The sequence below is a fragment of the Haliaeetus albicilla genome, chromosome 10 (assembly GCF_947461875.1).
Source record: "Haliaeetus albicilla chromosome 10, bHalAlb1.1, whole genome shotgun sequence".
Classification (NCBI taxonomy): Eukaryota; Metazoa; Chordata; class Aves; order Accipitriformes; family Accipitridae; genus Haliaeetus; species Haliaeetus albicilla.
In genome coordinates, this window is record NC_091492.1 from 1,615,953 (window position 1) to 1,628,395 (window position 12,443).

The window sequence follows — 12,443 nt, forward strand, 5'->3', positions numbered from 1 at the left end:
CTTAATCCATTGTTTGTAAAGCTCTTTAAGATCCTTGTTTGGGACCAGTAGAATCTGGAGGATTAAAAACAATTTATTTTTGTGTATCTTGTATAATGTGCATCTCAGAGACTTTCCAAAGAAGGAGGAATTGAGAGCCAGAGGGAGATGGCAGGTCTGTAAGGTAAACACGAGGGAGGAAGTGGCTTGGAAGAACAAAGAGGGTAAAAGCACAAGGCTAGTTCCCCGTTGCGGTTGTAAGGAAGGCGAGTTTCCAGCCCTGGAGGAAAGGGCTGGATGTAGTAGAGCCGTCTTCCTCTTAATCCCATTTAAAGATGCATCTGGTCAGTGCTGCTGCCTTGTTGTGAAGGGCAGCATGCAGATTTTCCCTCTGCTGTATTTGTGCCCTTTGATTGTATGTATCGGGAAGCGGGAATCTCGCTTGTTCTCGCCTGGTCTGTTTTGTGAGCTCTAAACTACCAAATAAGCTCACAAGAATTAATGTCAGTGATCTGGACGAGGGTGACTTTTTAAAACGAGATCTGGAACGGTCAGCGAACGGCCCTGCTTCCCCTCTTGCCACCCTGCCTGCAGACACGTGCAGTACTCGCCCTGGTTTCTGCTTGCACATCCGTGCCCTGTCCATGGACCCGCCGGGAACATCGGTGAAGGTGCTTCCTCCTGGGGGACCCTGGCTGCCCCTCGTGGTGGGGAGACCTTCTCCATGAGGCTCCTCACACCTATCAGAAAACTGTTGCTGGAAGCGTGGCCCCACAGGAGCATCCCTCCTGGCCATTGTGGACCTCCCTGATGCCACTGCCTCTGTTTTGAAGAGGCTGTGCGTGCATAGATATGGGTGCTCCTGCCCTCAGAGGGGGCTTTGTCACCTTCCCCATCCTCACCCCCCCTTGTCCCCATGTCCCTGGTGCATTACTGGTACTGCCGTTCTCCAGGGCAGCTGCCACAGCTTCTCTCCATCTCCAGAGCCTCCCATGCCAGGTCTAAAGCGTTGGAGAAGAGGCGAGGTGACCCAGTGCTTTGGACACAGGTGGTGCCTTGGCTTCCTTGGGGAAGCAGAAACTGGTGATTAAATTCTTTCCCCAGGTGCAGGCCTGAGCATTTTGTGTAGGTGTGTTGCCATCATGTGACTCTCTGCATTTTAAACACAATGTTTTCCCACGTGAACTTGTTTGGGGTCACAGAATGTGTTTCTGTTATTCTCTGTTGTAGCTGAATGTAAGATGGGGCTGAACTAAAGACTGCACTGGTTGGCATTTCTGGTTTGGGTTCTCACCAGAAGATGTCCCAAATACTAGTGATGTTACAAGCAAGCATCAAGGCAGTGGTTTCCAAATGATGTCCAAGCACACTTGAGACCCTCAGTATTTTGTTAGTTGAGCCCTATAATTTTACAGGAATAGGAGAGCTCAGCAAAAGTGGCCATCGGCTGTTATTTGCTGCTACTCGCGTGCAGGGGAGACTCGTGTGGGGCTGGAGATGGCTGGAGGCTGTGGTGTATGTTGGCAAGTAGGTGTAGGTGTGGTGTGGAGAAATTCTTGAGGTGTGGGTGTGCTGGAGCCAGGGAGGACCAGCAACCGGTGCCAAGGGCTGGGTAAGGCCAGTGACAGGCACTGATCGCCTGGAAACGATGTTCCATAGTGTTGGGGTATGATAGAAGGGATGCTCTGGGTCCCTGGGCCACTGCTGGTTTTGTTGGCCTGGCACCATAACGTTAGGTTTATCCTAAAAGCAGTAATATTTCTTGTTCCCCAGTACCCTTGGGGTTAGAGTGCTCCCTGTGTTATGGGAGCCGCTGAAGATTATTTGGGTAGTAGGTGGGACCAACTCGCAGACTGGCTTTGCAATAGCATAGCTAATGAGATTAACATAGTATTCACTTAAAAAAGAAAAGAAGAGGCTGGTTGGTTGAATGGGACTCAGAAGACTCATTTCATGCGTTAGGAGTTGGAAACACAAGCTATTTAGTTTAGCAAGGAGAAAGTTGAGAGCATCTGGTGGGTTGGAAGCCTGTCCGTTATTGACTGCCAGAGCCCGGGCAGGGTGCTGGGGAGTATATTCGCCTTCTAAACATCTGCTGGCCTCAGGTTTCGGGCCGACCTTGCCTGACACCCATCCCACTTGCTTTGTTCCGGGATATTTTTTAAAAATAGAGGAAGAGTCCCTGCCTACTGGAAGTTGAAGCTAAAGAAATTAAACTGAAAAATAAAGCACCAGGTTTATTAGGAGGGTTGCTAGTAGGAGAACAGCTTAGTTTGTGGCTGTAGCAGACTTCGCTTCCCTTAAATATTAGGGTATTAGGCTTTCCTTTAAATACTGTCTCGGTTTTGAAGTATCTGCTGTAGCTGGTCCGTATCTGTAGAAAATGCAAGGAGAATTACCTCAAGGGAAGTTCTGTTGGCTGTTGGGCTGTTTGCTGAGATGACTGCTGCAAGTCTTTTTGGCTTTGAAAACAATGAATCTTATTAATTTCAACTATTTTCATATTTTTGCTGTTCTTGCTTCACTTAAGTCTGTGATTCTGCTGCCTGCTCCACTAACTACTTCTTAAAAATGAGTTGCTTCACAAGGATGCTCCAACTTACCTATTACTGTTGCAGCTGTGCTAAATACCTGCAGTTCGGATACCTTTGCTTCCCCCTCCCAGTGATCTGGTAATCTGTGCTGGTTTCCCAGCTTCCTGCTGGTTCTGTGCAACCTCAGTTGAAAGTTATTGGAGGGGGACTTCAAGTGCCATTTGAGCTCTAGAAGTAATATTTCCCTCAGAAAATATTTTTCCTTTTGTTCTGCTTGTTCTTGCGACTGTTAAGTAGTTTTAAATAAAGCTTATTTTTAGCCTCTTCACCCTCTGCAACAAAGCACAGTAACTTTGAACAGGTACCAAAATTTTCTGTAGCGCAGTAGAGAAATAATTCCAAACTTGACATAAACTTTCTCTTTCCAGTGATGTCATTCATTGGACACAGACCTGGCGTGCATCTCCCCATCCCCAAACCATTGCACTGAATTGTCGTAAAGCCAACAGCATATTGTGCATGTTACAGAAACCCAGTGCACGTAGAGCAGAGGAGAATGAGAACAGGTTTCCTCAAATACCCCGAGGAGTGGGAGTGTAGCGTTTCAGGAGAATTTTTAATTCCTCGGGGTTAATCTGTGGCACATGAAGAGCCACGCTGGAGCTCTGCTTCAGAGCAGAGTTTTTATGAAACTGTACTGCTGACACTGGGAGCTGCTGGCAGATATTTTTTACTGATGTCAGATTTAACCTCAGCCAATGTATAGCTCTGATGCAAAGCTGCTCTGCACATATTACAGTGGGAAGATTCGCTGGGGTTGCTATAGCGAAAGTCTGGAGATGACTTCAGGAGTTTAAATTGGGCCTGTGTGCTGGTAAACAAGGGCTCTGCCTATAGTAGAAGCTGCTGCAGCGTTTGAAGATGTTTGTGTCGGATGGGGTGGGAGGTGGCATGCGTTCGCTCGCGGGGAGAGCACAAGTGCTTGCACAAGCCTGTCAGACTGAGCGTGCCAGCGGTGTGCCCCGGGAGGAGCAGGCAGATGCCGGGGGCTCGCCGTCGGGATGGGGTGATGTGCTATATGTAAGGACAAGGAGAAGCTGGAGATACCGGTTACATTCAGAAATCTGCTACTGATTTTTCATGAGTGAGCACCAGCCAGTTATTCCTGGTGCCTGAATCTCCTCCTCTGCTGGGGTCTGTGCCCTGCTGCTTTAGCCCTCCTGTAGTCCAAACCAACCGGCCAGAGATACCACTCACTGTAATATCCCAGCCAGGCTTTTATTGCTCTCTCCTTCTTGACTTCGTTATGTCTTGATCTCTGTAACCTCTTTAACATGTGTAAATACTGAAATGAGATTATCTTTAAAGAGCCCTTTATTAAAGATGTACTGACCTTCCTAATCAGAAGAAATGTTCCCGTAGCTGCTTTTCTCCTTTCATGCATTTCGACAAGTAGCGAGGGCAGAATGGTGAATCATCTGACCGGGATGACAGCTTGGGCTCAAAACTGGGCAGGTTTCTTCAGACACTGCACCGACGTGATGCTCCCTGCACAGCACGTGCCCAGCACCTGCGACGCTGGCTGCTCTGCAGCATGGGAAGGTGGGGTTGCTCCCACAGACACATACCTCTTGCTGGGTTTGTGGTTTAAAGCAACTCTAAACCTCCTTAACCTTCAGCTCGGTGGCCCTCAGTGTGGCGAGCGCGGTGCTGAGGACCTGCTCTCCTTGGCTGACTCATGACCAGACTTTTTGGGTGAGCAGTTGCAGTCGCTGTGAGCTGTGTCCCAGCAGCTGCCGAGGGGTTTGTGCGTGGTGGGCATGGCTGGCCGGTCTCTGGTAGATCAGAAGGCCCTGATGAATATCCTTGTCCCTTCCCCTCCCAAACCAGCCCTGGGTTCGAGCAGCTCGAGCTGACGTGGGACCTGCACCCCAGCATTGTGCCGGCAGCCCCCGGTCGGTGAGGCCAACTAACCGTCCCTGCCACAGGGCTTCAGCCCTGCGAACCTCTCACTGGGGAGAGTGTTTTGAAGAAGAGGGAGGATGAGATATAGCTGAGCAGTCGCTGTGGTGGGCTGTCTGTGCAAAGCGTTCAACCAGGCGGAGAAGACGTACCTGAATACGGCTCTTAAGCCCTGCACGGGGGGACTTTGGGTTCCTCGCAGAGGGAGAGAAGACCTGCCATAAAAGACTGGTGCATGAGGGGTGAAACTGCAAATAGTTTGAAGCCTTCTTTCAGTGTGTGCTTTAATGAGAGCTTTAGAGTTATTTGGATCTAGTATTTGTTGCATAAAGCAGGCAGTTCCCCAGCGAGGCAGCCGAGGCTGAAGAGCAGATGGGTGCTGGGCCCCTGCGAACGCGGTGCTGCCCGTCCTCGGGTTCTCAGCCCCTCCGGTCAGCATTGGTATTTCTCCTGCCCTGGACGGCAGAGCCCTTCCCTTCGGGCCCTGCGGGCAGCCGTGCATACTTCTGCCTGGGATCCTGGGTTTCCTTACGGGATTGCTGGAAACTCCCCACATCCGTGTGCTCTTTATCGCTTTGGAGCCGATCGCTGGATGAGCAGGGTGGTCTTACTGCTTCGGCATCGGTAATTATTGCTGGAGCTGATGACCCTTTCCTGTGTGGTTCTGGTGGAGCCTTTGGTGTGCAAGGATGATCAGAGAGGGTTTATTTTTTTTCCCTGGTAAAATATATTCCAGCTCCAGTTTGTAATGTGGTGAGAGGGGGAGTGAGAGAAGGGAACAACAGCGTTAGCGGATGTAGAAGTAGCTGGAATGAGAAGCTTTTGTGCCATTAATAACAGTCCTGGCTGGCAGCCAAGGCTGGGAGTGTGGGATTAGCCTGAACAATCAAGACTGCAGGATCAAAACAAGGAGGCAGGAACAGCGAGGTCACACTGCTGCCATCTGCGCTGCCGCAGTGGTGGGAGGGAGCGGAAGAGGGGGCTGCGCTGGAGGAGCGATGCCGATAGCGCGGGTGGCGGGGCGCCCGCCGCCTCCCCAAAACCGGCCCTGTGCCGCCACCACCGCGCTCAACACCGGGGTCAGGGCTTTGGGCTTCACCTCCCAGCTCTCTGCGGGCACCTTCCCGGCGGCGCTGGCGAGCCCGCGGAGGGGAGGGCGGCTGCAGATCGTCATTTTTAGGAAATGGCTTCTGAAAAACAGAAGCGGCTCGTTGGGGGCTTGGTCGTGCACTTCTGCGCTCCGGACTGAAGAGCTGAATGGCGTTTGTGGCTGTGGGTTTGGGATGGGTGCCTTCGTGCGACAATACCGATAGACCGCCCCGGCGTTGGCGTCACTGCCGTGCCGTTTGTGAATCCCATCTGGTGACCAGGGGGTGGGGAGAGGTCACCGGACGGATTCAGCTGCAGCTTTGCTGTGGGCAAAGGCAGCCTTGCTCTGTGCCGGGGCATGGGGGGGGTATGGACTTTTCCAGGGGCTGTGTTTGCGAGTTTACATCACCCTTTTAAAAGGAGTGACTTGAGATTTCTACTGAAAGATGATTTTCGAAGCAGATGGAGGCAAATCTTGTTCTGTTTCGCTCTGGTCTCCGTCAGCTTTTGCTGAAATACCTTCCAAGAGTACCAGAAAGCAAAATGATTTGCATCGTTTACGTTGCTTCTCCTCTCCTTTTCCCTCTGACCTAGTAAGTCTTACTGTCCTGCAAATGTAAATACGAACGCTGAAATGCAATAGAAGTAAAGCAGTGTCCCACAAACAGCCTCCCAGCTCTTGCTAAAAATATCTCTGTGCGGTGCAGTAACTCCCAGGCATTCTTTTGTCTGACTGCTTTTGAATTCCCTAATTGAAGTTGGTTGGAGGGCAGTGCACCAGTTTCCTGAATAGCTCAGATGTTGATTTTGAGTTAAAAAACAAGAGCGAAATTGTTTTCCCTTTGTGCAGCCGTGCTTTTATTTACCTCCCCCCCATCTCATTTTTTAATCTCTGTATTTTTACTTGCAATTTTATTTTGTAAGACAACTGCATTAAATACATCTGCGGAGAAGGGGCCCAGGAGGCAGCAAGCAGGAAGACACAGTTTTTGGTACGTGATGCCACGTGCGCGTTGGAGCCGGAGTGCTGCTCCGTCGGAAACGTCCAGGCTGGCGCAGAGTCGCGGTGCAAATGGAGCTTAACGTAGTAGGAAGTGTTAATAATGGTTCCTAATTGCCTACTAATAACTAAATCTGTGGAATTTGGCAGCAATTGGGATATAGTTTTCTCCTGCAATCTGTCCATTCCCTCCAGAAAGAACAAAGTTGCTTCACTGACATACAGCAGCAAATCTTAAATTCACTGAAGGTAACAGGGGAAAGTTTTCCAGATCCCACATGGCCTCCACCCCTCCGCAGAGCCTGTGAGGCCGCTTCCCTGGGCGAAAACTGCTGTGTCTTGGTCCAGCAGTCCAAGATTTAACAGAGGAAGAAGAATAAAATCAGGCTGTTTTCCTCCTTTATGTTTTTGGTTGGGTTGTTGTTTTTTTTTTAATTTGAACTTGGAAGCAGAGAAACCCAGGCTCGCTTCAAGTGCTCCCGAAAGGCTGCTGGAAGCACCGTGTGTGCGGGCAGCTTGCCCAGCCGTGCAGGGATAGGTCCCTGGGTTCTCGTGGGGACAGGGAGGAAAAGTTTGTGACCAGTGATTTGTGATAAGTCACGGCCAGTCCAAGAAGCTCCCCAGAATATATCTGTTGGGTAAATGTGATAAACTGCGAGTGCTCAGAGCTCCTCTGTGGCTGGTAAACAAACACAAATGTTGCTTTCACTTGAGCCTCAGTAAATTAAAGGCTTGAAATTGTGATGGAGATTGGAGAGAAGCTGATTTCAGATGCTGCTTCAGGAGCCGGGATTTATTCAGGCTCTCCGTGGTGGGAGACATTTCGTAGCTGCTCGGCAGCAGCAGAAAAACAAGCACAAATTTTTCTGTCTTCAGGGATAACTGCAGTGAAGCATGCGGGGGGGGGGGGGGGGGGAGGGCTGTGCCGCTCGCTGGTACCGAAATACCTCCCCATCCCCCACACACGTCAACAGGCCCCGAAACTTCCCCGGCACATGGGGCTGGGTGCTGGGTCCTGCACCCGCCTGCGGAGCAGGAGCAGGAATGGGAACCGGTGTCTGCAGCCCCTGGCCTGGGGGACCGCGGGGGAGTCGGGCTCCTCCGGCACTTTCCTTGGAAATGGAGCATCTTCATAGTTTGACACACGCAAAAATAAGACGCCAAACGGGTGCAAGCTGGCAGCCTGCTCGCTGGGTTTGCTGCCTCTCGCTCTGCCGTAACGCAAAACCAGGAAAATGTGTCTGGAGGAGCATGTGGCACGTATGGGGAAAGCAGCGTCCTACCTGCGGGCACCCCGCTTTCGAGCACAGTGATGGGGGGCCCAGGAGCTGGCTTCCCCCTTGTTTTCCTTGTCCCCCTTCCTGCAGGCAGATGGACTCTATAGATGAGAAACACCCTTGTTGTCCAAAATCTCCCTTCCTCTCTAAAAAGGTGGGTGCCAGCACCTCCTGCGTACAGGAGAGGTTGGGGCATGGCCGGTGGCGTTGGGCAGGAGCCGTGCCAGAGGCAGTGTGCCAGAGCCAGGCTCTCGGCGCTGGGTCAGGATCGCAGCGCTGCGGTCGCATGCCCTCCTCTTAGCTCCTAGGTTAACGTTTAACCTATTTGTGTTTCGGTACCTCAGATTGTTTGATGTTATGGGGCACTTTGTATGGCTCTCGACTGTAGGTGAGCAGCCCGTTGGAGGGGTACGGCTTATCTGCTGTGGAGGAATGTGAAGAATTTCATGGGGAGGAAGATGAGATTTTTCCTTTCCCAATCGAGGGAAACGAAGTCTGGGTGTGTGACATTGTAATGTTTTATATACATGGGCAGCTCCCTACTTTGGGAGCGTGTATGTTAAGTTTCTACCTGGCCAAAACGTTTTCGCTCTGACTGTAAACCTTAGAGGGGAGAGTGCTCAAATGGAAAAGTTGACGCAGCCTTATCTGCGGTGCAGCCTCGGTACGATAGAGGAATCCGAGCCCTGGCTTATGTCAGGATTGAAGCTTTCCCCTTTCCTTCCAGCAAACTGCATACCATTGCCTTGGAGCCGTTCCTTCATCAGGGGCACATCCTTCAAGGAGCTTAGTTTGGTCAAGAATACAGGTCTGGTTTCATTTTAAATATATATCAAGTTCCCTGATGGCTGTCTCTGCCACCTCCTTGCAGCAGCCCCACATCTTTCGAATGGTGCTCCTTGGAGTGCCGTGGCAATGCCCTCCCAGCAAACAGCAGCATCCCTTCTCCAGAAACTTTAGCCCTTGCGTTCAATGTGCAATTATTCTTGCAGGAGACATTCAGGTCATTCATTCCCTTCGTGCAGCAAGTGACACTTCTACAAATGACTGATGCTTAACGTAGTCAAGGGTCACCTTACCCAGCTCTTGGTGCCTAAGGCTTTCATTGCGGCGTGTGTGAACGGTCTTTCAAACTTCCTGCCGGCTCTGCTGCTGGCAGTTCATTAGCAGGGAAAAAAAAAAAAAAAAAAAAAAGGCCTGGAACTAAATTTGCCAGCAGTTCCCAGACCCTATCTCCAGCGCGGTGGAGCCGTCCCATCTCTGCCTGGTGAGGTGGGAAGCACCGCCGGAGCTCACCGCTCCCCATCCACCGTAACCCTGATAGCTGGCCCGAAACGGCGGCTGTGGGGTCAGGCTGACATCTGGCACGCTACCGGCACCGCTGCCAGGAGGGGAGGGAGGTGGAAACGCTGGCTGGAGGGGAAGGAGCTGGAGGAGGACGGGAAGGGAGGGGGAAGGACAGAGCCAGGAGCTTCTGAAGCTGCGGGGTAAGACATTAAACCGGAGAAAGGGGCAGAATATAATGCTCAGTGATTTTTGCAAGCGGCCGGCTGCTTCCACAGGATGTCTCAGAGCTAAGGGCAGTGCTTGTTTTCTCGCAAGACACTACAAATAATAAAAATAACAGTTGCAGTTAATTGCCATATATCCATCGTGCCTTGGTTTTCATTTGTTTTAAGGCAGGATGCGTTTGCAGATGAATTTTGAGAATAGCTGAGGATCAAATGTTGTTTTTTGTTCTTTGGCACTGAATATTTTGCTCACTGTTCGTGTTCGGTGATGCAGATCTGCGTGTGTGTTCAAAGTCTGTAGCTAATGTTACAATTTCCTTCCTGCTATGAGCTTCTGTTTTCTATGCTCACACCTTTCTGGAAGCCTCCTTTCAGGCTACAATATTCCCTACTTGGTTTTGTATTAAAGGAATCTTTTTCTGTAAGGGTTGAGAACAATGTTTTCCTTGTAGCTTTAGGTACATAAAGGAATAATACTCTTTTAACCTGCTAAAAAAACAGACCAGTGTTTCAGAAGGCTGAGCCTGCTACAGTGCATTTTGTTGAGGAAAAAACATTTCCCTAAGTGGGGAAGCTTTTGCTGCTGAAGCAGAGGTTAAGGGTTAACGGTGTGCCATCCTGGTCAAAATCTGGTTCCCTGGCTTTCAGGGGGGGCGAGGACTCCCTTGCTCCCTGCTTCCATCCCTTACCACCTAGCACATGGTTTTTGGGAGTGGGGTGCGTTGCTGGCATTGCACTGCAGAGATATGGGGGCTGTCCTGCTCCAGAGACGGGTGGGCTTGGTGCTCGGGACGTGGCCTGATGCAGCACGCCGTGAGTCCCACGGCGTGGTCTGAGATGGGGAGGAAGGCTACGGCGCATGGTTGTTTACGAGCTGGCCCGTTTCTGTGCCGAGATTGCCACAAACCAGCTTCCTTTTCTCAGGCGCTCTGAGCGTGTCGTGTCTGCAAATGGGGGCTGATGCTCGTGTACCCTCATAAAGATCTTAATCTGTTCAGATGGGAGTTTACTGTTTTAAAATGGCTTTGATTATCATACGGAAGAATTGTTTACTGGCTGTACATATGCTATGCTGTCTCTGTCCCGTGCTTTGCTAAGAATAGAAACCAAAGCATTACTCTGCGCATCTTACAGCTGTGGCTGTTGAAAAACTGACTTGCCCAAATGTTTGTACGTTTGTGGCTGAGTAGGCAATGGAGCTGAGGTTCAAAACTGCCACTTCTCTGCTCAAACCACTAATCAGCATTGCTTCTGAAAGGACTATAGATAGTGTGTGCAAGCTGATATTACAAAAATAAACTTTTCATAACCTCCCTTTGGTTTCTGTAAATCCCCAGACTTGCAGGTCTGCCCCATTATCTGTGGGCACTGGCAAGGCCATTCTCACCATGATGTTCTCACCACTCTATTTAATTGCAAAGGAGCCTTTTGGAGTAGCCTTTAAAAATCCCTATCACCGTTGCACTGTCTTCATTAAATGAATGGGGCTGTTGTACATCTGACAGCTGCCATTTTAATGCTGTGGTATTGTATTTCCTTGCAGGAGGCTCAACCTCACGAGGCAGATTAGGACTGAGAAAATCCAGGTTCCATTAGAAACCATTGGAAATGAGTTCCCAAGTTGTTCTAAGGTAAATCAATAATGCATATAATCTCCCTAGCTGGACTTAGTGACCGAGCCAACAGTTCATTTAACCGCTTCTTTTTTTTAAAGCACTTTCAGAATCATTCCTGTTGAGATTTACTCCTCACTCTGAATTCCTGTTGTGAAATTCTCGGGCAGCATTTGTTTTTGAGTGCTGCCAAAACTTTGGTAATTTATTCATCCTCGTGCTTAGGAGGAACTGTAATCACTGCTGCAATGGCGAACCTCGCGTCGGTGCTGAGGTAGCCGCTAAATTCCTGCAAGTTTGGGAGTGGAGGATGCTGCTTGGCTTGCACGCATCTCCGCTCCCAGACAGGCTGCTCAAACCCCACTTCTGGGTCCTGCGTCCTCACTGGTGCTGTGTGAGTCCGACGCTTGGCGTGTTCCCGTCCCCCCTTGCCTTCTTCCAGTCAATGTGTGTAGCTGGGAGCATGCTCCTTGCTGGAGGCAGAAACACATTACTTTGTTTATGACTGTTCTTGAGTGCTCTGTTGCGCCTCCTCTGCTGTTTTGCAGACTGATCCTGAAAGGAAACAGGAGTTTGGTTACAGAATAATCGAATCGAGAAAGATGAATCCTTTTGAGTGTTGCAGTAACAGGTTTTGCAAATTTCTAACTTATTTGAAAATAGCTTTAATAAGTGAATTGTCCTTTCTCAGAGCAAATATTCCAAACTCATGAATCTTTCAAGCTAAGTATGATAAAGGACCACTGTTTTTTCCTCTTCTGTTTAAACCAGTGCTTAAACCAGAGTGAAGTGAGGAAGATGATTAGGTTCTAAATGAGCACAAGAATGCAGCCAGCTCCAGCGGCTTTCCACACTGGCACTGTTGGGTCGCTCGGCACTACAGGTCTGGTCAGGATCAAGCGTGAGCAGGCTGTCAAGTCTGCCGAATTAGCCAGCACACGCGGGATGGTGTTTGTGCGAGCCCTGCTTTGGGCTGGCAGTGGGCAGGCAAGTGATACTCAGCGCTACACAAAGCTTGGAAGGGCAGGGTTGCAAATTATGCTTTTTTTTGAGGTGATTCAATGAATTTTTGTACTAGGTAACTGCTTTGTGTCACGTGATAGTCATCTTTTTGATTCTGTAGTAGGTGCCTTGCAACAGAGTTTATCATCTCTTGGAAACTCAGCCTTATTTGACAGTACTTGAACTGTCAGATACTAAGATACTGTCTCTTGAACCACTTGAATGGGATAAGACTTGGCTTGATAGAGGGCTGTGGTCTTAGAAAACCTATAATTCCTTCTCCCCCCGCATTGATACTACTATCAGATTTTTCTTTTTAGCTGTGGCAAAGAGAGGATTGAGTTGCTAGAACATGATCTATTTTGATTACTAAAAATCTTAGCGCTGCTAATTTAGTCAGTTAGTACGTTACGAATGTAGGTTCTGTGTGTTCAAACTGTTCTTGGTTTTTTTACTTAATAAGTGCTCCAGATAGT

The 12,443-nt window shown here is 49.6% G+C and overlaps 1 protein-coding gene across 3 annotated transcripts in view; it reads left to right on the forward strand.

The window, feature by feature from the left end:
• The window catches only part of ANKRD11 (ankyrin repeat domain containing 11), a 159,659-nt gene that overhangs the window by 74,756 nt on the left and 72,460 nt on the right, over positions 1–12,443 (forward strand). The window contains exon 3 of one of the 3 annotated variants that reach the window (XM_069793253.1): positions 10,896–10,983. The exons of the other annotated variants lie outside the window; for them this stretch is intronic. The gene's annotated coding sequence lies outside the window, so the exon portion shown is untranslated. The remainder of the gene's footprint in view (positions 1–10,895; positions 10,984–12,443) is intronic. 3 annotated transcript variants of the gene reach the window in all.